Source organism: Magnolia sinica, chromosome 10 (genome assembly GCF_029962835.1).
Source record: "Magnolia sinica isolate HGM2019 chromosome 10, MsV1, whole genome shotgun sequence".
NCBI lineage: Eukaryota > Viridiplantae > Streptophyta > Magnoliopsida > Magnoliales > Magnoliaceae > Magnolia > Magnolia sinica.
In genome coordinates, this window is record NC_080582.1 from 4,449,620 (window position 1) to 4,477,363 (window position 27,744).

At 42.2% G+C, this 27,744-nt stretch overlaps 1 non-coding gene and 1 pseudogene across 1 annotated transcript; one reads left to right on the plus strand and one right to left on the minus strand.

Annotated features, from left to right (window-relative positions):
- Positions 1-438: 438 nt before the first annotated feature.
- LOC131257626 (probable dolichyl-diphosphooligosaccharide--protein glycosyltransferase subunit 3B) lies at positions 439-27,361 on the minus strand (annotated as a pseudogene).
- LOC131217918 (small nucleolar RNA R71) lies at positions 13,370-13,476 on the plus strand. Its single transcript, XR_009157502.1, has one exon. It is a non-coding gene; the product is annotated as a small nucleolar RNA R71 (small nucleolar RNA).
- Positions 27,362-27,744: the final 383 nt, after the last annotated feature.

A 27,744-nucleotide genomic window follows, 5' to 3' on the forward strand; every position in this document is an offset into this window, starting at 1 on the left:
AAGGGCTTAAGCTCACCTTGAAGCCCTTCTCCCTCATCCTTTACCTGGGCTTGGGACTGGCAAGACTAATGACCTAGACAATAATGCCGTTCTTTCATGTGAGGCAGAATATAGTTCTTTCAATGTGAAGTGCTAGACCACCGGCAATCGGAACTCCACATTTCGGCTTCCCCTGCATTCTAAGTTTTCAGGGGAAGTAAAAGGATGCAAGGGAAGTAATCAGAAAGATCCACATACACAAATTTGAAAAGGAAAAAGCTCATATTCGAAGCTTACCAAGTTTTGAATTCGCTATCGAGATGTCTTTTGGAGTGAGAGAGAAAAGGGGCGCAGGAGAGAGAGAGAGAGAGAGAGAGAGAGAGAGAGAGAGAAGGGGTGCGAGAGATTGAGAGAGAGAGAAAAGGGAAACGTGAGATTTTTTTTATTTTAAAAAAATCATTAATCAAAGCAAGTTTTCTAACATCTATTCAAGATTTATAACATCCCAAGTAAGACTATCATCAAAACATAATAATCAAAAGGTCAAAATCATTCCATCCAACAAAATTCATAACAAAACTACTGAATCCACTTCGACCCAGAAAATCCTTATCCAAAAATTTCAAGATATGCATTCAAATGCAGCCTACTCTCATTTCCAGCTGGATTGCCAGAACCCATGGATCCCATAACCTGTCTTCCAATTATCCAAATACACCACCTTCGTCATTGCCCAAAACAAAACCAAGATTGCCACAAACATGAATGCCCACTGGACAGTCCCATTCTGAACTGCACTAGGAAGTGCGTCATAAACCCCAATAATAACCCCACCACCGTATACAAGAACCCAACTGCAAATCCCTCTGCTCCAAGCTGCATCCCCGACCCTTGATAGAAGAAAATTATTTTCGATGGATCATTCCGGTCCGTCATAAATAGGGGCATCTTCTGGATTATGTTATGCATTGCCCCTGAGACGCTGAAGAAGTAGATGAAGATGGCGAATGCCAGCCAAACTTTCGAATCGTGGAGAAGGGTTTCCCCGACAATCACCTTCTTAATCATGAACAAAATCGATATTACAAAAGGGCGGCAAGGAAGAGTAGCCGGTTCCTGGACACGATCGGCTGGTGCTCAATGGAGCCCACGAAGAGCTTGGTCTTGGCCTCGACGAACTCGGCCATTGAGTCAGCGAGGCATGCGAAATCAAATTGGTCCATAGCGACAGATTCCTCGAGGTTTTTTACGTTGGGCCCAACGAGGCGGATGAGATTGAGAGAGAGAGAGAGAGAGAGAGAGAGAGAGAGAGAGAGAGAGAGAGAGAGAAGGACGGACGTGAGAGGGAATAGGGTTGAGTGGAGGGAAATGAAGTTTTCGTGAGAGGGGGAAAAGAAAAAGGCAGTGCGATTTTTCGTATTTTCACCATCTATGGTCCTGCTATGGTTTTTAACCGTAGCTAAAAGAAAATATGACCGTAGCCATTATACAATCCATAACCAGTCCTCCACGAGTGCACATTTCACGGGATCTAAACGGATGGCCTTGTCAAGGGCTTTGTGGGGTCCATCTTGATGCAATCGATATATCCACTCTATCCATTAATTTTGTAATTTTTTTTATAGGGAATGCTCATAACATCTAGGCAAATCAAAGGTCTAATTGCACCACACCATCGATCAATGGATTAATCTCCACTCTTTCCTACCGTGTGGTCCACTTGAGCTTTCGATCTACTTCCTTTTTTGGGTTCTTGCCCTAACATACTCTTTAAAAATAGATAAACATATTAAATGGAGTACACACATCTTAATGGGCCTCATAGAGTCCCTTATGGGGCTATCCAAGGTTGTATGTACGTCTAGCATAGTTAGCTTTTAGCTACGGTTTGGACAGTTTTAGCTACGGTTTTAAGCCGTAGTAAGTGAGCTACGGTTTATATCTGTAGCTAAAAACCAGAATAGTCTGTAGCCTTTGGTCATTTTTTTGGCAGTGATATGATATTCTTAAGTAAAAGCAGGGGCACCGAAAATCTGTCTGTCGATATTATCAGGTCACCTTCGATGGACTCGAGATTCAAATATCGATGGTATCGATAGGTATATCGATGCATTGATAATTCCGTCCAGATATATATGTGGTTGTTGGACACTTTTTGTCCTCATACTGATGAATCGATTCGTCATCGAGGACATCGACAGTGTAGGTCGATCATATCGAGATGTGTATCGATAAAATCGACAAAGCAAGAAAAGTTGGAGATTTTCTTTTTTTGAAAAAGTTTTCTTAACTTAAAACCCTATGATGTTCTAACTTGTTTTAACGGTTTTAATATACCTGGTGTTTTGGGACATGGGATGTGAGGCTTAGATTTACCTGTGGCGAGGTTGCACACATCCGGTTGAGGCAGACGCTTTGAATTGATCTTCTTATGAGGCGCTGCAGTCTGACTGACCCAACACTCACGCTAATTAACAAACCAGGGCACTTTCATCCTTCCCCACGATCATCCAACCAGAAGTGTCTACAATATGTTTGTGATATGATCCCAGAGAACCCAGACACATCAGGACCACTTCAACTGAGACACCATTATGTGGGGAACCCAGCTGTAGACGAGTTCCATACACACCCCTCCCATGGTTGTTTTGAATAGGATCACCAGCCTAACCCACCGGTAGATTCGCATGCAGTAGGAACCCAGGGAGTAGAGGAAGCTCAGCCTCATCTACCTACGAAATCCCAATCAAGAACTCGAGTTAATATCTCCTCACTAGCAATTGCCTTGGCTCCAGCATCCAACATCGCCAACCCAACCCAGAGGGGAACACATTCAGGGACCAGACATCAGGTCAACAGACGCACAAGTTGCCGTCGCCTGATACTCTTTCAACAAATAATGAATTGTTGGATCAGAGATCAAACCATGGGAGGGTGATGCGTCTTCCTGATAACTGCGACGTTCTCCCCAAACATGCCTCTAACAGGGAAAGCCATCCTTGTAGTCTCAGGATAAGTCTTCACGAGCGGACAGTCCCAACCGCTTCAGCTTTGACGAGGAATGAATGTCACCTGTACAGATCCAAATCTGTAGGATGTTCGCCTCTTCAGCTGAGAAACCCCAATGGTGCAGTGAGGGAAGAATTCCATCCCAGTTTCCCTCAGATTTGCATCAGCATCCGCCATTCAATTCGGCCCTCGAAGGAGTTCCCCCTTCCTCCACACTGTAGCATGAGATTAGGGAATGTAGGGCAGGCTTTCATGTTAATTTATCACCATATTTCTCCAGGGAATTAGACACTAATGAAGAGGAGGCCAGCCAAGTAACTGATGAGATGCTGGATCGAGCTGCTAGAGCCCTACAACACTATTGCAATGATTAGATGGCCAAGGACTCTTCTGAAACAGAGGCGCCTCCCAATCTAAGGACAACAGAGATCAACGTATCTGACACCCAAACTCAGTCTCTTCCCAACCCCTCAGATCAGAACCAGGCAATCAAGGTGTCTGGGAAGACCCATTTCAGGAAAGTGTATGATTTCTTAGCCAGGAGCGACTGGGAATCTGGACTCAGAAGACTGAAGAGGAAGGCCATGAATTCAGGTTGTGTCACTGATGGATAAAATCCTTGTTTGGAATGCCCGGGGAATAAGGAATCAGGGAACTATCAAAACCTTGAAGCACCTCATTAGTAAGTATAACCCGTGTATCTTAGTAATTCTAGAGCCAATGCTAAGAGACGCCAGACAGGTGGGTATTGGTCTTAAGTTGGGGTACCATTTATCCTGCTCAAACAGCGAGGAGGGTGGTAAACTATGAGTCTTTAATTTACATAAACTTCCTCTCATTCTCTGTCTCAAGCTCTTCTAGCCAATCCTTGTCTATGATAGCCAGCGTCCAGAATTCTCAACCCACGATATCCTTCACGTTTGTGTATGTCAGCTGTGTTCGTAGTCTCAGAAGATCCTTGTGGGAGGACATGGCCAACATGTCCAGATTGATGCAGGGCCCTTGGGCCATTGGGGGAGATTTTAATGTTGTCTCAGCTTCGGCTGAAAGATTAAGTCGCAGGAACCTTGACATCGCCAGCTACCTCGATTTTTGTGATACCATTAACAACTCTAGTTTGCATGATACAGGATTCTTGGGTAGCAGATTTACTTGGAGCAACAACCAGAGAGGGGCAGCTCGTGCATGGGCCCGTGTAAGACCCGTATCCTAGCCCATACCGTTCCATATACCTCCGCAGTCCTCTCGGTCGAATTCCAGCGACCCACGATCTGCTATCAACATTTGCACGCGATCCTAAGTCATATCCCGCATTCCAGAGTTGGCTCAACCTGAGACTTGTACCTTGCGACCGTGTCGTTGCCGCGTCTCGCGCACCAAGGCGATACTCGGACTGGGAGATGTGGGCCCGCGTTCGGTTCAAGGAAAACACTGCGCGTTGCAATTCCAAAAGAATCTTTACGACACATCATATCAATCAATCAAAGTACAACCCATCACTCCATCCCATCCCCAAGTATAACCACCCTCCCCAAAAGTCAATACTCTCTCTTACACAATTACACATCCATCACTCACTCACCCATCACACCCCATCACTTACCCATCCCTCTCTCTCTTACACCTCTCTCTCATATCTTTCTCTCATTCCCCAAGCAACTCTAACGTCCAAGCCTTCCAAGAGAGAGCTAGGTGTGGCCGACACCCTACCCTCCTCAATCCTCACCATCCTACCCTTAGATCATCATCTCCACCATTGAAGGAGCTTCTTAGGAGTCTTGGAGCACTAGGGAGGAAGAAGAAAGAAAGGTGGGTGATTTTATTATTTGATTTGTGATTTGAAGGCCCACATATGTGGGACCCATCTTGATGTACGTGTTGTATCAAAGAGAGACCCATAATGGCGGGGTCCCTCCGCTACTCCGATCTCCGTCACGTTTCTCCCTCTCTTTTTCTCTCTCTTGCTATCTTTTATGGTAAGGATGAGGTGTGTGGCCCACACGTGGACCCACATTGGCATGCATACTTCATTCACACCGTCCGCTGTTCACTCCCCAAGTATAGAGTTGTGATGTAGTAATAAACTCGGTAAGACCGAGGTCGAATCCATAGGGACTGAAACTTGTACGTGATCTGAAACTAACTACAACTCGAACTTAGACTAAGATGTAATCTAAATCAAATAGAATTTAAGGAATAATTGTGGAATAATTATCTTAAACAATTCGGGGAAGGGAAACTAGAGATTCAGAGGATCCACTTGTAGAGATCAGGGAGATCTTATGCCTGCATCAAGAATCATGGAAATCAAACTGAACTTACTTGATTTAGTCTTCACGAGATGAAAGGTATATGAATTAGAATGGATTCCATCACCAAACCATTCCCAGGAGACAAAGTTAACAACAGAATTAAACTAATCACCAACCAATCAATATGCTATGAAGGTTAGGAAGGGTACCATCATCCTACCATGCTCAGGAGACGATGGTGAACAACAGGGCTTCCTGACGTCATAACTATAAAAAGAGAAAAGGATATATTCAAAGCCATTGCAGACCCATTGTAATTTCAGTCACAACAGACCATTAAAGACTAAAAACATTCCTTCCATAATCAAGTAAAATCAAATTTCAGTTCAGAAATTTAAATTAAAAGCATGAAATAGTATCTCCCATCTCGCTACAGGCTTCACCTCTTAGCCCTAGCTAAAAGGTTTAGCCACACATGAATGGGCTGAACCTTTAACAAAGCAAATAAAACAAAGCAAAAGAAATATAAAGGAAAAGAAGAAAACCCACGGCTGCCTCCTTCTCTCTCCCACGTTCCAATCGTCCAAGCTTCCTTTCTTTCCAGCCACGGCTACCCTCCTTCACTTCTTTCTCCCTCCTTCTTATAAGCAACCAAGGTCGGCTGGGAGGTGCTGAAACTTCCCGCTGAAGTTTCCTTACGCAGCAACAAGTAGTCCAGGAAATTCAGGATTTTCGCAGTATGCGCATAACCTGTTTTGGCAGCCAAGAAAACGACGTCTATTCTCCCACTTTCTAATCTTTCTTTTCAAAGCAACAACATCCCTTGGAGAATATTTGGATGATCTACACGATGGACGGTTTGGATCATCCATCTGATTAAAGTTCGTGGCCCACAGGATTCCGGAACATCCGAAAATCGCGGTCGTGCGGAAACAGGGCCCTCGGACTGACGCTGGACGTTGGTGGGGCCCACTTCCTAGTGTTTCTAGACAAATCCAGTCCGCTCATTGGATTTCTTATGGAAAATCAGTGGGGAATGGTGGAATTGGAATGATTTCGGCGTGGCCAAAAAGTCCTTCCAATCAGTCGTCCATCTTGCGTTTGAATGGTTGGGAACCAATCCTTGCTTGTATTTTACAATTCCATCACTTAGGTCGTGGTGATTTGGGCCGTATAATTCTGATGGACGGTCCAGATCAGTTCATTGCATCACGGTGGTGGGCCACAAGAATCACCCGCAACCTCTGTTCGCATGCAGAAAATACGGCAGTTGCCGTTTATGAAACAGGCTCGGTCAGCGTCCGTTTTGACTGCGGTATCGGTCTGGTGTAACGCAAGTGAAAATGCTCTGTGTGCACGCTAGTCACATAAAGTGCGTCCCTTGATGTTTCTACAAAATCCACACCGACCAGCTACTTACCCATCTCATTTTAAGCGTTGACCCCAAACTTGAAGCAATTCAAACATCAGGTGGGCTCATATGTCCGTTGGGCCACTTCTACAATGATCCGATGGCTGAAGTTTGATATGTACGGTTAATTTATAGCCCTCAGACCATGTATGAGATTTCGAGCCAAACGAATATTGGAAACCTTGTAATCTTGCATTCTGCGCCAGTTTCGGGCCCCTTTAACGTGAACGGCTTTATTTCCTTGGATCCCTGGTGTGTAAATCCTCTATCTTGGTCCCATGGAGTCCCGTCCAATGCCTTGGTGATGCTTGAGCATCAAATCCATGCTCTTTAGCATCCTTTTCAATCCATGCTCGTCAATTCTCCTTGCATCACAAACACGGTTAAAGTAGCCTGTTAAAACATTATCATGTTCGTAATTCAGGTAATAACTGGGGTCTAATATGCAATATTTGACCCTCAACACAACCCCCAACTAGCATTTTGCTAGTCCCGAGCAAAGTATGCGAAAAGTAAGTTGAGAATTACAGAACAATTTTTATAAACTCAAGTGATTTTTGCAGAATAATCCAGATATGAGAATTCTAAGATTCATGAATGTTAGGTATTACTTTCTCTTAGGCTCAGGCGCACGGTAAACTTCAAAATCAAGTTCAAATATTAATCCCTCAATTAGAACAATTCTAAACATTGAGTTTCATGAATGTATAGTGTAATCTCAACTTAACATTATTACAATTCACTTCTCTATTTCAGGATATCATTGGTAACCAACACGAGAATTACCAAAACTTGCCTCACAAATTATCTTTTCATCATTTTATTTTTATTTTTTTGCTTTTGATTTTTCTAGTAAAAGTAACGCCAAGAAGGGGAATCAAATCCTCACCTACAGGAAGCAAACCTATGATGAAGACTGTACACCCAACTTTTTCCACATATCATCCATGGGGAATTAAATATACACCTATAGGGAGCAAACCTATGGTGTAGACTATTCGCCCAATCCTTTTAATTTCTCAGGTTGGTTCCTTTCAAGCTTAGTGATCACCAAGTTAATCCTTTAATATCGAACTGAACCCTTAATGTGCAAGCGAGACATGTTTTGTGAAATCCTGACTCAATCAATATTTAAAACCTCTAATCATGGATTAATAGTTCGAACTTAACTGTGAAATCTAACAAATAGTTGAATCCAAAAGTCATAAATTCCAACATCACTTATCTTGTAATTCTAAATCCAAGATAGCCGTCAAAATCACTTCGAATTCATACGAAATTCCAGAAAATTTTTAAAATTTTCACAATTTTTGCTCAAGACCAAGAAAACACTGATTAGGAAACCTAATCTTTAAAATTTTCACAATTTTTGCTCAAGACCAAGAAAACACTGATTAGGAAACCTAATCTTTAAAATTTTCACAATTTTTGCTTAAGACCAAGAAAACACTGATTAGGAAACCTAATCTTTAAAATTTTCACAATTTTTGCTCAAGACCAAGAAAACACTGATTAGGAAACCTAATCTCCCACCCCCAACCTAAAATCTACATTGTCCTCAATGTAAAAGAAATAAGCATGCAATGCACATGGGACAACGAAAATATAAGAGGAGTGATGGAAAGATAGTACCTGGACGAAAGAATCAAGAGGCTTTCTATAGATATCTACGTAAGAGCGGGTCAATACAAGAGAGAGAACCAACAAAAATAAAAATAAAATCCTACCTATACCACTTTTGCAGGTGCTCTCGATTGTATTTAGCATATGCAATAAGCCTTTAAACCCCTAGGTTGCCCCTAGTGGACGAGTTGTAGTCTCGTGAGGGTTTGCAGTAATGTTACCCACAAACATTGAACTAACTAATGATAAAAACAAAATGAAATAAAGAGCTGGGCTGCCTCCCAGGAGCACTAAGTTTACCGTCTTCAGCCAGACAAATAAAGCAACTACCCTAGTCCTATGAAAGCAATAAACCTACCTATACCTCCATCAGACCAGGAGATCAATCCTGGTAAACAGGAGCAGTCAAGGTCATGGACATGTCCTCTGAATCAAATTTCTCAACAAATAGTTTCAATCGATGTCCATTGACTTTAAACTCCTTGCCATTGTCGGGATCTCTTATCTCAACGGCCCCATGAGGAAAAACAGTAACAACAATGTAAGGGCCAGTCCAACGAGATCGAAGCTTACCCGGAAAGAGATGTAATCGAGAATTGTACAAAAGGACCTTCTGACTAGGCATAAATGATTTTCGCAAAATGTGTTGGTCATGAAATGCTTTCATCTTGTTCTTGTAAATTCTCGAATTATCGTACGCATCATTCTGGATTTCCTCAAGTTCATTCAATTAAAGTTTGCGTAGCGAGCCAGCGTTGCCCAGATTGAAATTAAGATTTTTGATCGCCCAGTACGCTTTATGTTCCAGCTCCACAGGCAAGTGACAAGCTTTCCCATAGACAAGTCTAAAGGGAGACATTCCAATAGGAGTTTTAAAGGCAGTACGGTATGCCTATAAGGCATCGGTCAATCGGATTGACCAATCCTTACGATCAGGGTTAACAGTTTTCTCCAAAATGTGTTTAATTTTCCTATTAGAAATCTCAGCTTACCCACTTGTTTGTGGGTGGTACGGGGTGCTCACCTTATGAGAGATACCGTATTTCTTCATTAAGCTCTCAAATGGTTTATTACAAAAGTGTGAGCCCCTATCACTAATGATGGCTCGAGGCGTTCCGAATCGAGAAAGGATATTTTCTTTTAAGAATTTAATGACCGTGCGATGGTCATTAGTTCGACACGGAATTGTTTCGACCCATTTAGTGACATAATCCACGACGAGCAAAATATACAGATTTTCAAACGATTGGGGGAATGGTCCCATGAAATCGATGCCCCAACAATCAAATGCTTCAATGATAAGGATGGAATTCAAAGGCATCATATTTCGATGGGACAATGCTCCCAATTTCTGACAGCGCTCACAAGCTTTGCAAAATTCATGAGTGTCCCTAAACATAGTGGGCCAGTAAAAGCCATACTGCAGAATCTTGGTCATGGTCTTTTTAGCAGAAAAGTGACCACCACAGGCCTATGAGTGACAGAAGGAGATGACGCTCTGATGCTCATCGTCTGGTACACATCTCCTTAGGATTTGGTCTGGGCAATATTTAAATAAATAAGGATCATCCCAGAAAAAGTTGCGCACCTCGGTGAAGAATTTCTTCTTATCTTGCGCAGTCCACTGTGTCGGTATGGCACCTGTAGCAAGATAATTAGCAATATCAGCGAACCAAGGTGAATGGGATACTCTGAACAGTTGTTCATCAGGGAACATGTTGTTGATATGGGTCGTCTCAAGGGAATCAGAGGTATTAAGGCGAGACAGATGGTCGGCCACTACGTTTTCTACTCATTTTTTATCTTTAATTTTCAAATCAAATTCTTGGAGTAGAAGGATCCATTGTATCAGGCGGGGCTTAGAATCATTCTTAGAAAGAAGATACTTAAGTGCCGCATGATCTGTGTAGATAATGATCTTGGATCCGATCAAGTAAGACCTAAATTTATCCAAGGTGAACACTACGGCTAAGAGTTCCTTTTCTGTAGTTGAGTAGTTCACTTGGGCCGGATTTAAAGTCCTACTCGCGTAATGGATGACGTAGGGTCTCTTATCTTTTCTCTGGCCTAGAACCGCTCCAAGAGCATAATCAGAAGCGTCGCACATAAGCTCAAAAGGAAGGCTCCAGTCGGGTAGCTGCATGATAGGTGTAGTGGTTAACGTGCCCTTAAGCTTGGTGAAAGCTTCCTGGCATTGCTCAGTCTACTTATACGGAGCATCCTTTTGAAGAAGATTACATAAAGGACGAGAGAGGAGACTAAAGTCCTTTATGAATCGCCTGTAAAATAATGCGTGTCCTAAGAAGGATCGCAGTCTCTGATGTTCTTGGGTGGAGGTAGGTTAGAGATAAGATCGATTTTTGCCTTATCTACCTCGATTCCCTTGGACGAGATGATATGCCCAAGGACAATTCCCTTCTGAACCATGAAATGGCACTTCTCCCAATTAAGTACCAAGGTCTTTTCTTCACATCTTTTCAGCACACATTTAAGACTTTCCAAGCACTTGCTGAAAGATGGACCGTAAACAAAGAAATCGTCCATGAAGACCTCTAGATATTACCCCACCATATCAGAAAAGATACTAAGCATACATCGCTGAAAGGTGGCAGGGGCATTACATAGTCCGAATGGCATCCTTCGGTAGGCAAAGGTGCCGTAGGGACATGTAAATGTGGTCTTTTTCTGGTCTTCAGGGGCTATCTCTATCTGGTTGTAGCCCGAATACCCGTCAAGGAAACTGTAATAGGAATGACCAGCTAACCTTTCCAGGATCTGATCAATGAATGGTAAAAGAAAGTGGTCTTTTCTCGTGACGGTATTCAACTTCCTATAGTCAATGCACATTCTCCAACCAGTAGTGACTCTAGTTGGCATGAGTTCATTATTAGCATTGGCTACGATGGTGATTCCGGACTTCTTAGGGACCACTTGAGTTGGATTCACCCATTGACTATCAGATATAGGGTATATGATACCCACGTCCAATAGTTTAAGAACCTCGGCCTTAACCACTTCCTTCATGTTTGGATTTAGTCTACGTTGTGGTTGCCGATCGGTTTTTGCATTATCCTCAAGATATATGCAGTGAGTACAAATCGAGGGATTGATTCCCTTGAGGTCCGCTATCGTCCATCCCAGGGCTCCTTTATGCTCAATGAGAGTAGATATGAGCATACTCTCCTGTTCTTTCTCTAAGTGGGCAGAGATCACCACCAGGTATGTCTCATCTTGACCTAAATAGGCATATTTTAAATCAAAGGGCAAAGGCTTTAGGTCAAGCTTCGGCGGCTTGAGGTTAGACGGTAGAGGCACTACATCGGTTTGTGGCAATTCTTCAAATTGTGGCCTCCACCGGTTAACTTCAAGTACCGGTGCAGTATCAAGCAAGGCGCACGTCTCCCTGATCATGTCATCATTGAAATCATGGGAGTGGGTCAGGCACGTCTCTAGAGAGTCAGAGGATAAGGTTAGAGGTGTCGTATCTTCCACTAAAGAGTCAATCATGTAAATGTCGTGGAAATCGTCATCCTCCTCTAAGTTTCTGCCGTTATTGAAAAAGATGTTTGACTCCAATATCATATTCCTAAAAGACATAGTCATGACACCATTTCTGCATTTGATAATTGCATTTGAAGTGGCAAGGAATGGGCGGCCAAGAATGATGGGGATCTGAGTGCTTATGTTATTGATGGGTTCGGTGTCCAGGATGATGAAATCTACAGGGTAGTAAAATCTATCAACTTGGACCAACACATCCTCAATTATCCCTCTTGGTACACGAACAGAGCGATCAGCAAGTTGAAGTGTGGTTAGGGTGGGTTTTAATTCACCTAAACCTAACTGTTTGTATACCGCGTAGGGAATCAGATTGACGCTCGCTCCTAAGTCAAGAAGTGCATGATCAATTCGATGGTCCCTGATTACACATGATATGGTTGGGCTACCGGGATCCTTGAATTTCTGTGGCACGTCTTGCTTTAGGATGATACTCACTTTCTCGGTCAAGAAGATCTTCTTTTGAATACTCTGCCGTCGTTTGGTCGTGCATAAGTCTTTCAGGAATTTGGCATATGAAGGTATCTGTTTCACGACATCAAGTAGAGGAATGTTGACTTTCACTTGTTTCAACACCTCTAGGATATCCTGAGAGTTAGAGAGAGGTTTTGGTGAAACCAACCGTTGGGGGAACGGAGCAACTGGCTTCTCTAGAAGTTCCGGTTCTAATTTTTGTGGGGCATCACTAGATTCATCATTGTTGTCCTCTTCTGGTTCTTGAGGCTTTTCGGGCCTAACCGGAAGAGTTTTATCAATGATCTTTCCACCCCTAAGAGTGGTGATGGATTTAGCGTGCCCCATCTGATTTGAAGAGCTGGGATCATTAATCTCATACTGCGGTTTAGGATTGGGGAGAGGTTGTGCAGGAAGCATCCCCTTTTCTATAATCGTCATAAGAGAATCTATCTTTTGCATAAAATCTGTAATTCCCCGCATTGCCTGAGCCAGCTCTTGTATGGAATTTTGAACCGGTTCCTCTTGAGGTTTCACTTGATTTGGATTTTGATTGAAGAAACCTTGAGGGGTAGCCGTTTGTCCATTCCTCCAACTAAAGTTTGGATGATTTTTCCAACCAGGATTGTATGTATTGGAATTAGGTCCAGTAAAAGGTCTTTGATAGTTATTTACGGCATTAGCTTGTTCATTCAACACTCCTCGAAAGGCGGGTATTGTAGGACAATTTTCAGTTGTATGAATGTTGCAATCACAGATGCCGCAAACAATTTCATTAACTTTATCCTTCTTTCCTTCCATGGCCTCAACTTTTCTTATGAGCGTAGTCACTTTACACTTGAGATCATCCTCTTCTTTCAAGAGATATAATCCACCTTTCTCCTTTAATTGAGTCGGCCTAGACGTGGTGTTCGACTTTGGGTAATAGTCCCATGATTGTGTCTTTTCAGCAAGACTATCGAGGTAATCCCATACCTCGTCAACATCTTAATTAATGAACTCTCCATTACACATTGTCTCGACCATTTGGCGCATGGAAGATGTCAGTCCATTGTAGAAGAAATTTGTAATGCGCCATGTTTCAAATCCGGGTTGTGGGCAAGAACTGACCAAATCTTTGAACCTTTCCCAACATTGGAAGAATGTTTCATCTTCCTTTTCGGCAAAGTTCATGATTGCTTTTCTGAGGGTAATCATTTTATGATGTGGGAAGAATTTTTTTATGAATTCCCTCTGCATGTCGTTCCATGTGCCAATGGATCTAGGACGCAGTGAATGTAACCACGTCTTAGCCTTCTCTTTTAAGGAAAAAGGAAAGAGTGTCAGCCTGATTGTATCCTCAGATACATTAGGAAAACATAATGTAGCTATAATCTCATCGAACTCTTTCAAATATAAATATGGACTTTCTGATTCAAGTCCATGGAATTTGGGAAGGAGTTGGATAATTCTTGGCTTAATGTCCATTTGTCTTGTGTTTTCAGGGAAAATCATGCATGAGGGCGTACTCACTCCCGCCGGTTGTAGATAATCTCGTAAAGTACGAGGCGGGGGTGCCTGATGCACCTCGTTCACATCTTGGGTATCCTCTACCCTGGGTGGAAGTAGAGGAGGTTGGTCTTCAGCCATAACTTCAATTAACTCAGGAATTTCGAGTGGTGTCTAGTCTTGCGATGGATAGTCAACCCCTCAACCAATCCTCCTTCAGTCAAGAGACGTCGAGTGTTGTCACGGGCCCACTTGGGCATGAAACACTCATAACCCTCAATTAAATTCAAAACCTAATCCTAAAAAAAAGGGAAAGAAAATCTAGAAAGAAAGAGAGTTGGAAAGAAATTACCAAATTGGAGTCCCTAAGTTAAAAACCTGCAAAATAAAACAAAATAAGTTAGATTCTAAAGAGAGAAGAACAATCCTTTAAAAGAAAGATAGCAGTAAACTGATTTCTAAAAGAAGGAATTCCTAAAAGAAAGTGAAAATTTCTAAAATAAATTAGGAAAGTCCTAAACTAGAAAGTAAATTACTAAAAGAGAACTGAAAAATAGAAAGTAGGGAAGGAGCTTACCGAATTAGAAATTTCTATCTTAAAGGCCTACAAAATAGGAAGGTTAGTTTCTAAACAAAAATTCTAAAAATAAATTAGGAAACAAAGTTAGATTCTAAAAGAGTTAAAATTAGAAAGTTACTAAAAATAAAAATAGAAAGTTAATTCCTAAAAAGGGAAATAACTAACCTAGTTTCTAAAAACAAAAGAGAAAAATTTCCAAAAATAAACTATTTCCTACAAATAGGAAAATACTAGAATTAGAAGTTTTCTAAAATTTAAACCCTAATTTTAAAAGTGGAAAAAGTAGAGAAATTAGGAAGGAATTACCAATTTAGGAACTTATGTCAGGATCCTACAAAACATGGAAACAAGTTAGTTCTAGAAATCAATTAAAAACCTAAAACTAAAGTTAGTCAAATTCTAATATTAAACTAATTCTAAACCTAATTAATTTCAGAGAATCGCAACCGTCAGTCCCCGGCAACGGCGCCAAAAACTTGTTTACTCCCCAAGTATAGGGTTGTGATGTAGTAATAAACTCGGTAAGACCGAGGTCGAATCCACAGGGACTGAAACTTGTACGTGATCTGAAACTAACTAGAACTAGAACTTAGACTAAGATGTAATTTAAATCAAATAAAATTTAAGGAATAATTGTGGAATAATTATCTTAAACAATTCAGGAAAGGGAAACTAGGGATTCAGAGGATCCACTTGTAAAGATCAGGGAGATCTTATGCCTGCATCAAGAATCATGGAAATCAAACTGAACTTACTTGATTTAGTCTTCATGAGATGAAAGGTATATGAATTAGAATGGATTCCATCACTAAACCATTCCCAGGAGACAAAGTTAACAACAGAATTAAACTAATCACCAACCAATCAATATGCTATGAAGGTTAGGAAGGGTACCATCATCCTACCATGCCCAGGAGACGATGGTGAACAACAGGGCTTCCTGACGTCATAACCATAAAAAGAGAAAAGGAAATATTTAAAGCCATTGCAGACCCATTGTAATTTCAGTCACAACAAACCATTAAAGACTAAAAACATTCCTTCCATAATCAAGTAAAATCAAATTCAGTTCAGAATTTTAAATTAAAAGCATGAAATAGTATCTCCCATCTCGCTACAGGCTTCACCTCTTAGCCCTAGCTAAGAGGTTTAGCCACACATGAATGGGCTGAACCTTTAACAAAGCAAATAAAACAAAGCAAAAGAAATATAAAGGAAAAGAAGAAAACCCATGGCTGCCTCCTTCTCTCTCCCACGTTCCAATCGTCCAAGCTTCCTTTCTTTCCAGCCACGGCTACCCTCCTTCACTTCTTTCTCCCTCCTTCTTATAAGCAACCGAGGTCGGCTGGGAGGTGCTGAAACTTCCCGCTGAAGTTTCCTTACGCAGCAACAAGTAGTCCAGGAAATTCAGGATTTTCGCAGTATGCGCATAACCTGTTTCGGCAGCCAAGAAAACGGCGTCTATTCTCCCACTTTCTAATCTTTCTTTTCAAAGCAACAACATCCCTTGGAGAATATTTGGATGATCTACACGATGGACGGTTTGGATCATCCATCTGATTAAAGTTTGTAGCCCACAAGATTTCGGAACATCCGAAAATCGCGGTCGTGCGGAAACAGGGCCCTCGGACTGACGCTGGACGTTGGTGGGGCCCACTTCCTAGTGTTTTTAGATAAATCCAGTCTGCTCATTGGATTTCTTATGGAAAATCAGTGGGGGATGGTGGAATTGGAATGATTTCGGCGTGGCCAAAAAGTCCTTCCAATCAGTCGTCCATCTTGCGTTTGAATGGTTAGGAACCAATCCTTGCTTGTTTTTTACAATTCCGTCACCTAGGTCGTGGTGATTTGGGCCGTATAATTCTGATGGACGGTCCGGATCAGTTCATTGCATCACGGTGGTGGGCCACAAGAATCACCCGCAACCTCTATTCGCATGCAGAAAATACGGCAGTTGCCATTTATGAAACAGGCTCGGTCAGCGTCCGTTTTGACTGCGGTATCGGTCTGGTGTAACACAAGTGAAAATGCTCTGTGTGCACGCTAGTCACATAAAGTGTGTCCCTTGATGTTTCTACAAAATCCACACCGACCATCTGCTTACCCATCTCATTTTAAGCATTGACCCCAAACTTGAAGCAGATCTAAACATCAGGTGGGCCTTAAATTATTGATGTGTGGGCTGATATGTCCGTTGGGCCACTTTTACAATGATCCGATGGCTGAAGTTTGATATGTACGGTTAATTTATGGCCCTCAGACCATGTACGAGATTTCGAGCCGAACGGATATTGGGAACCTTGTAATCTTGCATTCTGCGCCAGTTTCGGGCCTCTTTAACGTGAACGGCTTTATTTCCTCGGATCCCTAGTATGTAAATCCTCTATCTTGGTCCCATGGAGTCCCGTCCAATGCCTTGGTGATGCTTGAGCATCAAATCCATGCTCTTTAGCATCCTTTTCAATCCATGCTCGTCAATTCTCTTTGCATCACAAACACGGTTAAAGTAGCCTGTTAAAACATTATCATGTTCGTAATTCAGGTAATAACTGGGGTCTAATATGCAATATTTGTGTAACGCCCCGTGTTTTCAGGACCCGAGTATATGACTCGTTTCCCAAAAACCCGAGTGTTAATCTTAAAGGATGGTCAAATTCATGTATATTTTTTTTTTCTTTTCTTTATCAGAGTAAGCAGATAAGCGTAGAATGGACAAGTAAGCTAAAAGGGAAGTTTAAATTTTCCTTTAGAATATACAAGTGGTTGCCCATAATGACTTATACAAACCAATGTCCCCATTTTTACAAATACAAAATTGACATAATATTACATGTGAAACAAGGTAAACTGCAACAATCTTGAACTGTAAAATCATGTAGCAACTCTTAGCAAATAGAATCATGCACCCTTGTCAACCATAGCCTGCTCCTCACCAATATACGGGGCCACCTGCACTACCTGTACGGTTGTATATTTGATGGATGAGTGGCCAGCTCAGTGTGAATTCCCCTCAAGATTACACACCGCCGCATTAGGTAAGCATAGTTATAAAACAACAAGGCAATCAAAACAATACAAGATGCAATCTTTTTAAATGTATGAATGCATGAATGCACATCGGCCTGGGGATGCACATCCAGCCGGACTTGGGCTCGTCACCCATGCAAATCATCGACCTGGGAAAATCATCCAGTCGGACAGGGGTCGATAGTCGGTGGTCTGGGAGCTAGCGAAACGATAACCCAAAGATCCTAAGGGCACGTGCTACAGCATCCAGAATTAGCCACCCGTCATCGCCAACATGCTATGGATGCATGATTAGCCAAACCGTTATTAGACCAGTTACAATCAGCCAATTTAAATATGCTCACGGTCACTACGGGGAGCACATGGCCCAGCGTAGGCCGACAGCTCGGGCATAGTGTCCCATTACCACCATCCCCGGCCCATGAGGCTACCACCTTAGGATGTTTAATGGAAAACCGTCGACTAGTGGTCAATCATATTATAATATATGAGGCTTGCCATCGCATGGTTGCATAGTATAAAAACATCGAGCCCATATAGGAAAAATACCAGGACAAGGACAGATACGGTGATATCAAAGCAAGACAAATATCAAAATAAGCCACATAAGGCGAGTATCAAAATCATGCGATAAAAGACCATCCTTGAAAATCGTTGGACACAACAACCCTGGATGGTAGGCCCACATCACTGGTTAATTTAAACCATCATTCAATAACCACTAAGCCGACGGTTCATTACTATTACAATCAGTCGGGTTACATCCCAAGTATGGGTGTACACATATAGGTGGGGGTTTCCCACTGGTGCACCAATTCAAGTTCCATAAGCAATCCATAAATAATCCATGAACAATCATACAAGATGAATGTTAAGCAGGCAATATAGCAATTCAATTTCCACCAACTAACACATGTGATTATAAGAGAGAGATATTAAATATAAATTTAAATAAAAACTATGACTTAAGCTAATGAGAAGATGGAAAGCTCAAGGGGAAGAATCATCACCTTACACTTTGAATCACCTACCAGTGTCGCACAGTGCTTGCGCCTTTAGAATTGTATCTTACCACAAATCATGAACTTGTACAATTAGGTCCAAGTTCTACACACTACCTAGGGTTTAAGATCATGGCCCAAGGTTTGAATTATTTATCTTAGGATTTTTAGTGAAAAATTAGGACTTTCATCTTAGGGTTTAGTCTTAAACTTAAATTCTAGGATTTGAGCTTTACTTAGTGTATTAGTTAAAACTAAATCTTAATAATTACAAGATAACTATTAGCGTTAATGTTTATATTAGCTAATATGTTAATAGTGATAGTTCATAGGTTCATATCTAAATATATCGATATTAAATTCTACACCTAAATCCAAATCCAACACACCATCTATGTTTAAAGCATTGACCTAGGGTTTAGATTACTAGATCTAGGATTTTTATTCTTGAGTTTAGGTCTAGGATAAATTTTTAGATTTAATTTCTAATAGATGTAATAACCATATTAATAACGTTACTAATTAAAAATAGTAATCCAATAACGGCTAATGATGTATGGTCGATAATAATAATGGTTTCAAAACAACCATCAATCTTAATAATACATTTAACATTAGTTAATGCGATACTAATACTCATTGTGATGAAAATACATAGTATGGTTTAATAATAATATTTAATACTTGACAAAATAAAAATGCTAATATTTAATGACAATAGCTTTTATATGTACTAATTAACATTGGTATGGAAAATTTACTAAAGGCTATTCATGCTTAATAATTGCTACAATTATGGAAACGAAACTAATGGTAATTTAAAATAATCTGATTTGAGAATAGAGAATTAACTTACGATTCGATAACCTGGCTTAACGATTTGACTCAGCCGAGTTGACTCAGCGAGTCAAAGTCCCATTGCCCCTTCTACCTTCCTTCTCTTTGCTTTCTTCATTCTTCTCCTTCCTCATTTTTTTTTCTTTTCTTTTCTTTTCTTGCCTAGGCTAACCCAGACCAAACCAGGTCTAACTCGACTCAACCGAGTTTACTCAGCAGCAACTACAACTCTATCTCCTTACTTTCCTTCTTCTTCTTCTCCTCCTTTCTATTCTCTTCCATCTACATGGACTCTAGCGAGGTCTGGAGCAAACCTAGACCAACTCAACCCAGCTGGCTCGACCTGTACTTGAACCCAACCCCTCAGTGAGTCAAACTCGGCTCGATTCGAGTTGGTGCAACACGCACCTTCTCTTTCTTCCTTTCTCCCCTCTCTTTTCTTCTTCATTTCTTTCTTTTCTCTCTCTTCTTATTCCTACTTCTCTTTCTTTTTCCCTTATTCATCTTTCTTCCATTCCTTTCCTCCCTGCTGCGCTCAGAACGCGGTCTAGCAGCAAGTCAGCGACCGATGATTGCCGAGGGAGACGATCGCCATTAATGGCAGATCGGAAATGGAGCTTCATCCCTTCGAAACGGTGCTGCTGGAGGGTCTGTATCATCCCTTTGGAGCTTGTGGATGCCTCAAATCGAAGCTCCAAGAAGGTTTTCCTGGTGGGTTCGGATGAGGAAGATGGCGGCCGTTTTTGAGTGCAGCTACAAGGAATGCATTTGGATCTCACCACTGCTCAACCCTCTCACTTTTATTTGCTCGCCCTAGCCTCCCAAAGCCGTCGGATCATCAACAAGTGGTTCAGATTTTCCCTGGCCAAGACCGCTTATGAAACCGTGGGTAGAAAACCACCGGTTTGTCTTTTGGTTTGCTAGGAAAACCCTAAGTAATGGATGGCTGCGATGTGTTGCATCTCACGGCTGAGATTGAGAGAAGCCAGCTGTGAGAGTTGCCAGCTCGACACTACGAAAATAGGATTTCCATTTTTAGAAAGATCCACCGCAAGCCATACCCTTGCTCGTGTTGCTGTGGACATGAGTGTGTTCTTGAATGAGAACAGATGACATGGTCTTGGTCAGGACGTCCAGCCCAACACGATGGACGGTTTGGATATTTGACATGGCCCCTCATGGTGGGCCATTTCTTAATCAAACGGGGGAGGGAAAAACACCACGAACCGTGTTTTAAATGGCAGCGCAGCGGGCGGGAGGATTCCCATTTTCGGGAAATGGCGGGTCAGAGTCTGGTCTGACCACGCATGCCATTCGGTGTGCTGCTGGTGCACACGTGCTGTGTGCACACTCTAAATCTAGAGGTAGGGTCCACCAACTCCTTGTCAAATCTACTTCATCCATTGAGTTCTAGAAGCTCCACTAACGGACCTTGGTCGTTGATCAGACTGATCTAAGGTCTAGGTGGGCTATACACCAAATTTTCATTTGTTTTTAACTCTAATTGAAAATTCCAGTTAGTTTGATGGTTGGATCACCTCGAAATTAAACATCGACGGTCAAAAGGATTCTAATGATCCTAAGGTGTGTTCGGGTGTGTTATAGGGGTCGATCTGTGACTCAGGTGGGCCACCCTTTAATCACCGCCGTACTGTGTTCACGTTCAACCAGTAATTCATTTACGTGAAAAATCTGTACTTGCATGCACGGCTAGGAAAAAAATCAAGTGGGGCCCACAGTGATGCTTGTTAAGAAATCCACTCCGTCCACCATCTTTGGCACACCGTGCTAACCCATGGTCCAAAATTTGAAATAGATCCAAACTTTATGTGGGACGCATGATCTAATAACGGATTAAATGGTATTTACCGTGAAATCCCATGCACGTATAAAATTTGAATGAATTGATATTTTTCGAAAAGTCCACTTTACTACTTGTAGTTGTACGATCCACTCTATTCATTATGTTTAACATGCCCTGCTAGGATTAAGGTCCAAAAATGGGGCAGATTTGTTGATCGGGTGGGCTGCACGGTATGTTTTAACTTCAACGGATTATATAATGGCATTGAAAAATATTTACGATGTTGCCATTCATTTCTTAACCAGCTTCCGACGTCCATTACGTTGAAGTGCGCCGCCCGAATTTCTTGAATTTTGGCAAGCATTCTTCATTTTTCGTGCTCTTTCTCTTGGTCTAGTTTGGGCCCCGATCTCCCAAGGGTGTTTAAGATGCTTCTTTAGTGGCCTATACATTCCGTAATTCAAAATGACATTTATATACCTCCGATTGACAAGTTACCAGGTAGTTGGGACTTAAACCCGAAGATCTTCACAATGACCGATTCATCTTGATATTCGGATGGTCCATTTGGCGGATCCAAACCTGATGGACGGTCAGGTGACTTGTTAAAAATAAGGAAGCTTTATGGTTAGCACTCTAACCATGCATATGGGTGGATGTATGGTCAGTTTTGTGAATAGGTAAACACAAAGTGGGTTTCCAGAGTGATTAGGGGTAAGACTTATATAACGTTAGATTCGAGTGACTTTCTTATACATGAAAGTTTCTCAGATTCTGATTCTAATGGTGGGCTAAGCATTTTCATATGGTATGAATAAGATAGACGGATCAGAATCTTGATCTGATAAGTGTACGAACGGATGTAGAGGTCAAGTAGTTGATTTACTGTGATCTAAGGCCTGAAATTCGACGTGTACGGTTAATTTTTGGTAATTAGGCATGGTATAAAGTTTCACACGAAACAGATCATGAAAACCTTGTGAGTTGGAATTTAGGATATAGGTCGATGGCATTTTCGTAATTATTATTGATCTAAGAGTTTTGTGAAGTCTAATGGCTCCACATAGTTCTAAGTATGTTACTAAGAAATTCTTACAAAAGAACATATATCTAAATTGTTATGGATAGGGAGTTATTTGTTAATTCCTTTAAGGGAAGACACGTACGTTAGATCTCATGACAGAGAGTCTTACCTTGAAGTTTACGGTCAGATGGCTTGATCTATGAAAGAAGATCATTTCCAATGGTTCAATTTTTGTTGGGGAATGGATGTAGGTATAAGATAACTAAGTTGGTGTCGTACACATGCATGTATCAAGTTAAACTTCATGGTAACACTCGAGGACTTTCAATACTCGGGTTTTGAAAAGATCGGGTTGTTACAATTTGTCCCTCAACATCCGTATATCGGATGTGGACCCACCTTGATGTGTGGTGTGCATACCGTCCATAGGACTGGACGAGGGACCCAGCATAGTTTTATATATATATATATATATATATATATATATATATATATTATTCACACCAACTGTGGGAAGGTTGGACCCACAACTGTAGTGATGTCAGCAATGCCTTGGGTCAGATAATGAGGTATGTGTTATTTCCATCGCCCATCTTTGGGACGTAGGGCCCACATGTGTGGCATCCAAGCCATCAAATAGCTGGGATGTGGACCCTACCCATGATGTATGTAGTTCATATCTGCACCATCCATCCACGGTGGGAACCAACAACCGTGATGTACGTGTGTCAGCCGTCCATCAAGCGTTCAGAGGGTCTGGACGCTGGCCTCTCTTCCACCCTCTCACACACACACACCTATAATATATATATATGATATATAATATAATATAATATAATATAATATATGGTGGGCCCCAAGTGGGGACCCACCTGTTTTCAGAGAGAGATATATATATATATATATTATATTATAATATAGTATATGGTGGGTCTCACGTGGGGACCCACCTGTTTTGAGATATATATAATATTATATATATATATATATTATAAATGCTATGGTGGGCCCCACATGGGGACGCACCCGTTTTGAGAAATAATGGCCGTTAAGTGGACCCCCTTATATGAACCGTCCATCCAATCCGGACCGCTGGACCCATTCTGCTTCGTCCATCCAATTTCGTGGGGACCACCCTGATGTATGGGTCTTAGCCGCATCGCCAGATGGCTGGACGGTGGGTCCTACCCACTGATGTATGTGTTACATCTGAACTGTCCATCCATTTGGTAGCTTGTCTATGGCTTGAGACTAAAAACAAGACAGATCTGATGATCAGGTGGAACCCACAGTAGAAAATAATGTCGAGTGAATGTCCACCGTTGAAACCCTTTTTTTTGGGTCACGGAAGTTGTGGACCAATATGAAATTTATTTTTTTTCCTCCTATTTTGGTCTTTATGACCGTGTGATCAGATTGGATGGAACGTAAATATTATGGTGGCCCTTGGGAATTTTAATTATGGAAATCATTTTCACCACTGTTATTTGGAGTGTGGTCCAGATAATCTTTCGATATGATTTTTTTTATGCTCTAAAATGATCCCTAAGAATAGATGAATGGTGTAGATGGTGCGACCCACTTGATGTATGTTAGGCCCCCCTTTGTAATGTGTATTAGGCCCACTAGTGCGGCCCATTAATATATATATAAGGCCCATTGGTGCGGCCCATTGTGGTGTATTCGAGGCCTATTAAGATGTATCTGAGGCCCATGGACGAGGCCCAATATGACGTTTTTAAGGTCCATGGGTGAGGCCCATTGTGATGTATTCAAGGCCCATGGGCGTGACCCAATGTAATGCATATGTGGCCCATGAGTGAGGCCCATGGCGATGTATGTTAGGCCCTTGTTTGGGGCCATGGGCCCACTATACGTATCACTCTATGTGGACCACTCCTTGGGAGCGATGTTGTTAAATGTCCACATTAATGGGCAATGGTGGTTGAATGTCCATATTGTGACCTTCCATTAGTCTTTGTTAGGCCCATTCTCATCATTCTCTTAGTGGGTTAACCCAAATAAGTGGGCTTCATTCGCCATAGACGGATGGTTTCGTGCTATCAAATTTGATACAACCATAGCCGATGGCTGATCTTTACATTATGGTTGATCGGCTGTCCATCTATGAACCCTGCCTTATTTATATTCCAATTGTCGAGGTCGAGTATCGAGGCCGATTTCAATTTGTCGAGGCTGATTGTATAAACCGATTCCAATTTGTCGAGGCCGATTGTATAAGCTGATTCCGATTGTCGAGGCAGAGTATTAAGGCCGATTCCCATTGACAAGGCCGAGTATCGAGGCCGATTCCTGATTTGTCGAGGCTGATTATATAGGTCGATTCTGATTTGTCGAGGCCAATTGTATAGGCTGATTCCGATTGTTGAGGCCGAGTATCAAGGCTGATTCCGATTGACAAGGCTAAGTATCAAGGCCGATTCCGAATGACGAGGCTAAGTATCGAGCCGATTCCCGATTTGTCGAGGCCGATTCTGATTATCGAGGCCGAGTATCGAGGTTGATTTCGATTGTCGAGGCCAAGTATCGAGGCCGATTCTAATTTGTGGAGGCTGATTGTATAGGCCGATTCTGATTGTCCAGGCCAAGTATCGAGGATAATTTCGATTTGTCGAGGCTGATTGTATAGGGCGATTCCGATTATCGAGGCCGATTGTATGGGCCCATTCCAATTTGTCAAGGTCGATTATATAGGCCGATTCCGATTGTCAAAGCTGAGTATCGAGGCCAATTCTGATTTATCGAGGCCAATTGTATAAGTTGATTTCGATTTTCGAGGCTGAGTATCGAGGTTGATTCCGATTTGTCGAGGCCGATTGTATAGGCTAATTCCAATTGTCGAGGCCGAGTATCGAGGCCGATTCCGATTTGTCGAGGCTAATTGTATAAGCTGATTCCGATTGTCGAGGCTGAGTATCGAAGCCGATTCTGATTGTCGAGGCCAAGTATCGAGGCCGATTCCGATTATCGAGGTCGATTGTATAAGCCGATTCTAATTGTTGAGGCCGAGTATCGAGGCCGATTCTGATTGTCGAGGCTGATTGTATAGGCCGATTCCGATTGTCGAGGCCAATTTTGATTGTCGAGGCCGAGTATCGAGGTCAATTCCGATTGTCAAAGCCGATTGTATAAGCCGATTCCGATTGTCGAGGCCGATTGTATAGGCCGATTCCAATTGTCGAGGCCAAGTATCGAGGCCGATTCTGAGTGTCGATTACGATTATCGAAGCCGATTTTGATTGTCAAGGCCGATTGTCGAGACCTATATGATGTATATGCGACTCGTAGTTTAGGCCCATTGTGGTGTGTATTCAGCCTGTGTGATGTATATGCAGCCCGTGTTTAAGGCCTAATGTGATGAATATAAGGTCTATGTGATGAGGCCCATTGTGATGCATTTGAGGGCCAGGCGATAGAGTCCATTGTGATGTATATGAGACCCATGTGAGAGGCCCATCGTGATGTGTATTAAGCTCTTGAGTGAGACCAATGGTGTTGTATATTAGGTCCTTGTGTGAGGCCATGGGTCCACTATATGTTAGGCTCTATGTGGGCCATTCCTTGGGGGCAATGTTGGTTAAATGTCCACATTGTCAAGGCCGATTGTTGATGCCGGTTATTGATACTGATTATGAGTATGTGACAGCATAGCATCATGATACATGCCCATACGCATCATTACATGTTTATTGTGAGATGTGGTTGACTATTTCATTGGGCAGGTAGCTATAAGACTCCCTGATAGGCGGAGATTGTCTCACATGAGCGCATGGTATGTGCAGGATTGATGTATGACTGAACTGTATGATTCATGCATCTTGCATTGTGTGCTGTGATTACTGTACGCCTTAGCAACATCAGGGTTGTGACCTCTACAAGCATGTCATGGATGGCTAGATGGAACACCGAAAATGTTTAGTTTAAGCATCTGGGTACTTTAGATGTCCGTGGGTGAAAGTCCCTAAACCTCCGAGGCCAGGAGACGACCCAACGTCGAGACCGAGTAGATACATAAGTGCCCGAGTGCCAAATACCAGGAGGCCGCGTCTCCCACTGTGTCATGGTCGGTTGGGAGGGGGTGTGGCCTTACCCGCCCGAGAGTAGGGGGCATAGCTAGGCTAAGTTTGACCAGCTCATGAATGGGTCTGTTATCGATGTGCCGGGTAGATATTGGCTGACTACTGGTCAGGCGGATAGTGGGGTCTTTTCCATTTACATGGTCGCGCGTCAGTGGGCGACGATTTGCATATAGAGTGTATTAGACCCCAGTGATGATCTTAGAGATGAACAGTACTGATATATGGACTTATTGGGCAGAAGGTGCATACACATTCATTCATTCATTCACTATCTACTCGGGCTGGTGGTGCGCAACTATTTGTTATGTGTGTCTTCGCAATGGCCAGGATTTCGGTTGGGGCGCGCGACTAACCTGAGATCAGGAGTTTATCACATTGAGTCTGACTATCCAAATTTAGGTATGGGACTGGTTTGGATAGAAGTCCCTTGTGATGGATCCCGTAGCCTGTGATACTACATACTAGTATTCTGACTTCACACTCCAGCATGGTCATTCCATTCGCACCGCATATTGCATTACATCTATGGTATATGGCATTTTGGGTCACTGTGTTTTTGCATTTATATGGTCTAGGTACGGCTGACGCTATTCGTGAACTCACCAGGAATTGCATATTGCATTGCATCCTCGGCATCTAATATTTGACTCTTTATGACTCCTCATTTGCATAGTTGATCTGTATTACGTAATCTGATATTGATTGACTCATGGACTTGTAGTATTTCATTGTGCACACACTTTCACCACCCTCTAAGCTTTCTATAAGCTTATGTATCTATTGGTGCTAGGTTGCAGCAGCGTTGAGCTTGGAGCATGTAACTGTCTTCTGGAGCTTTGATTTTGATATATGTATTTCTCTTTCAGCATTGTATTCAAATGTTTATATTAGTGGATATGTGGTGATGATATTGTTCTTGTGATTTGGGTATACTTGTGGTTATGCTTCTAATGAGACAAACGTACGTAAAAAAAAAATTCTCCTTGTAGGATCCAAGGATCGGAATCTAGTGTATGGACGTTGGAAGTCGAGAATGGGGTACTATGGAGGTTGTTGGCACCAGATTCAGCGATTGAGAATTTTATGGGCCCGGTTTTCGAGTTTGGGGCGTGACAGCCCGTCTAGGCAGGGTTCTCATCAACTCCTCATGGTCCATGGCTTTCCCCACTTTCCAAGTGGAGCACCTTCCCCGCACCAATTCGGATCACGCTCCATTGCTTGTCTTTTCCTCAACCTTATCTATCTGCCCACAAGTCGTTTAGATTTCAACGTATGTGGCTGCAGCATGAATCCTTTTTGCAGGTTGTAAGGTCGGCTTGGGAAGCCTCTTCTTCTTCGCATCCAATGTACAATGTCCTTATTAAGCTGAAAAACGTGAAGCAGGCCCTCAAGGTCTAGAATAAGGAGGTTTTCGGGAATATTTTCGATAAGATTTCTCAGGCTCAGCGATCCCTGATGGAGATCGAAGCCAGGATGCAAGATTCAGCGTCGTCTTCTAGTCCAGCCAATGATACCCAGTCTGAGCTACTCTTGACCATGAACAACCTAAAAAAATTGGAACTCATGGAGGAGATCTTCTGGAAGCAGAAGGCGAGGAA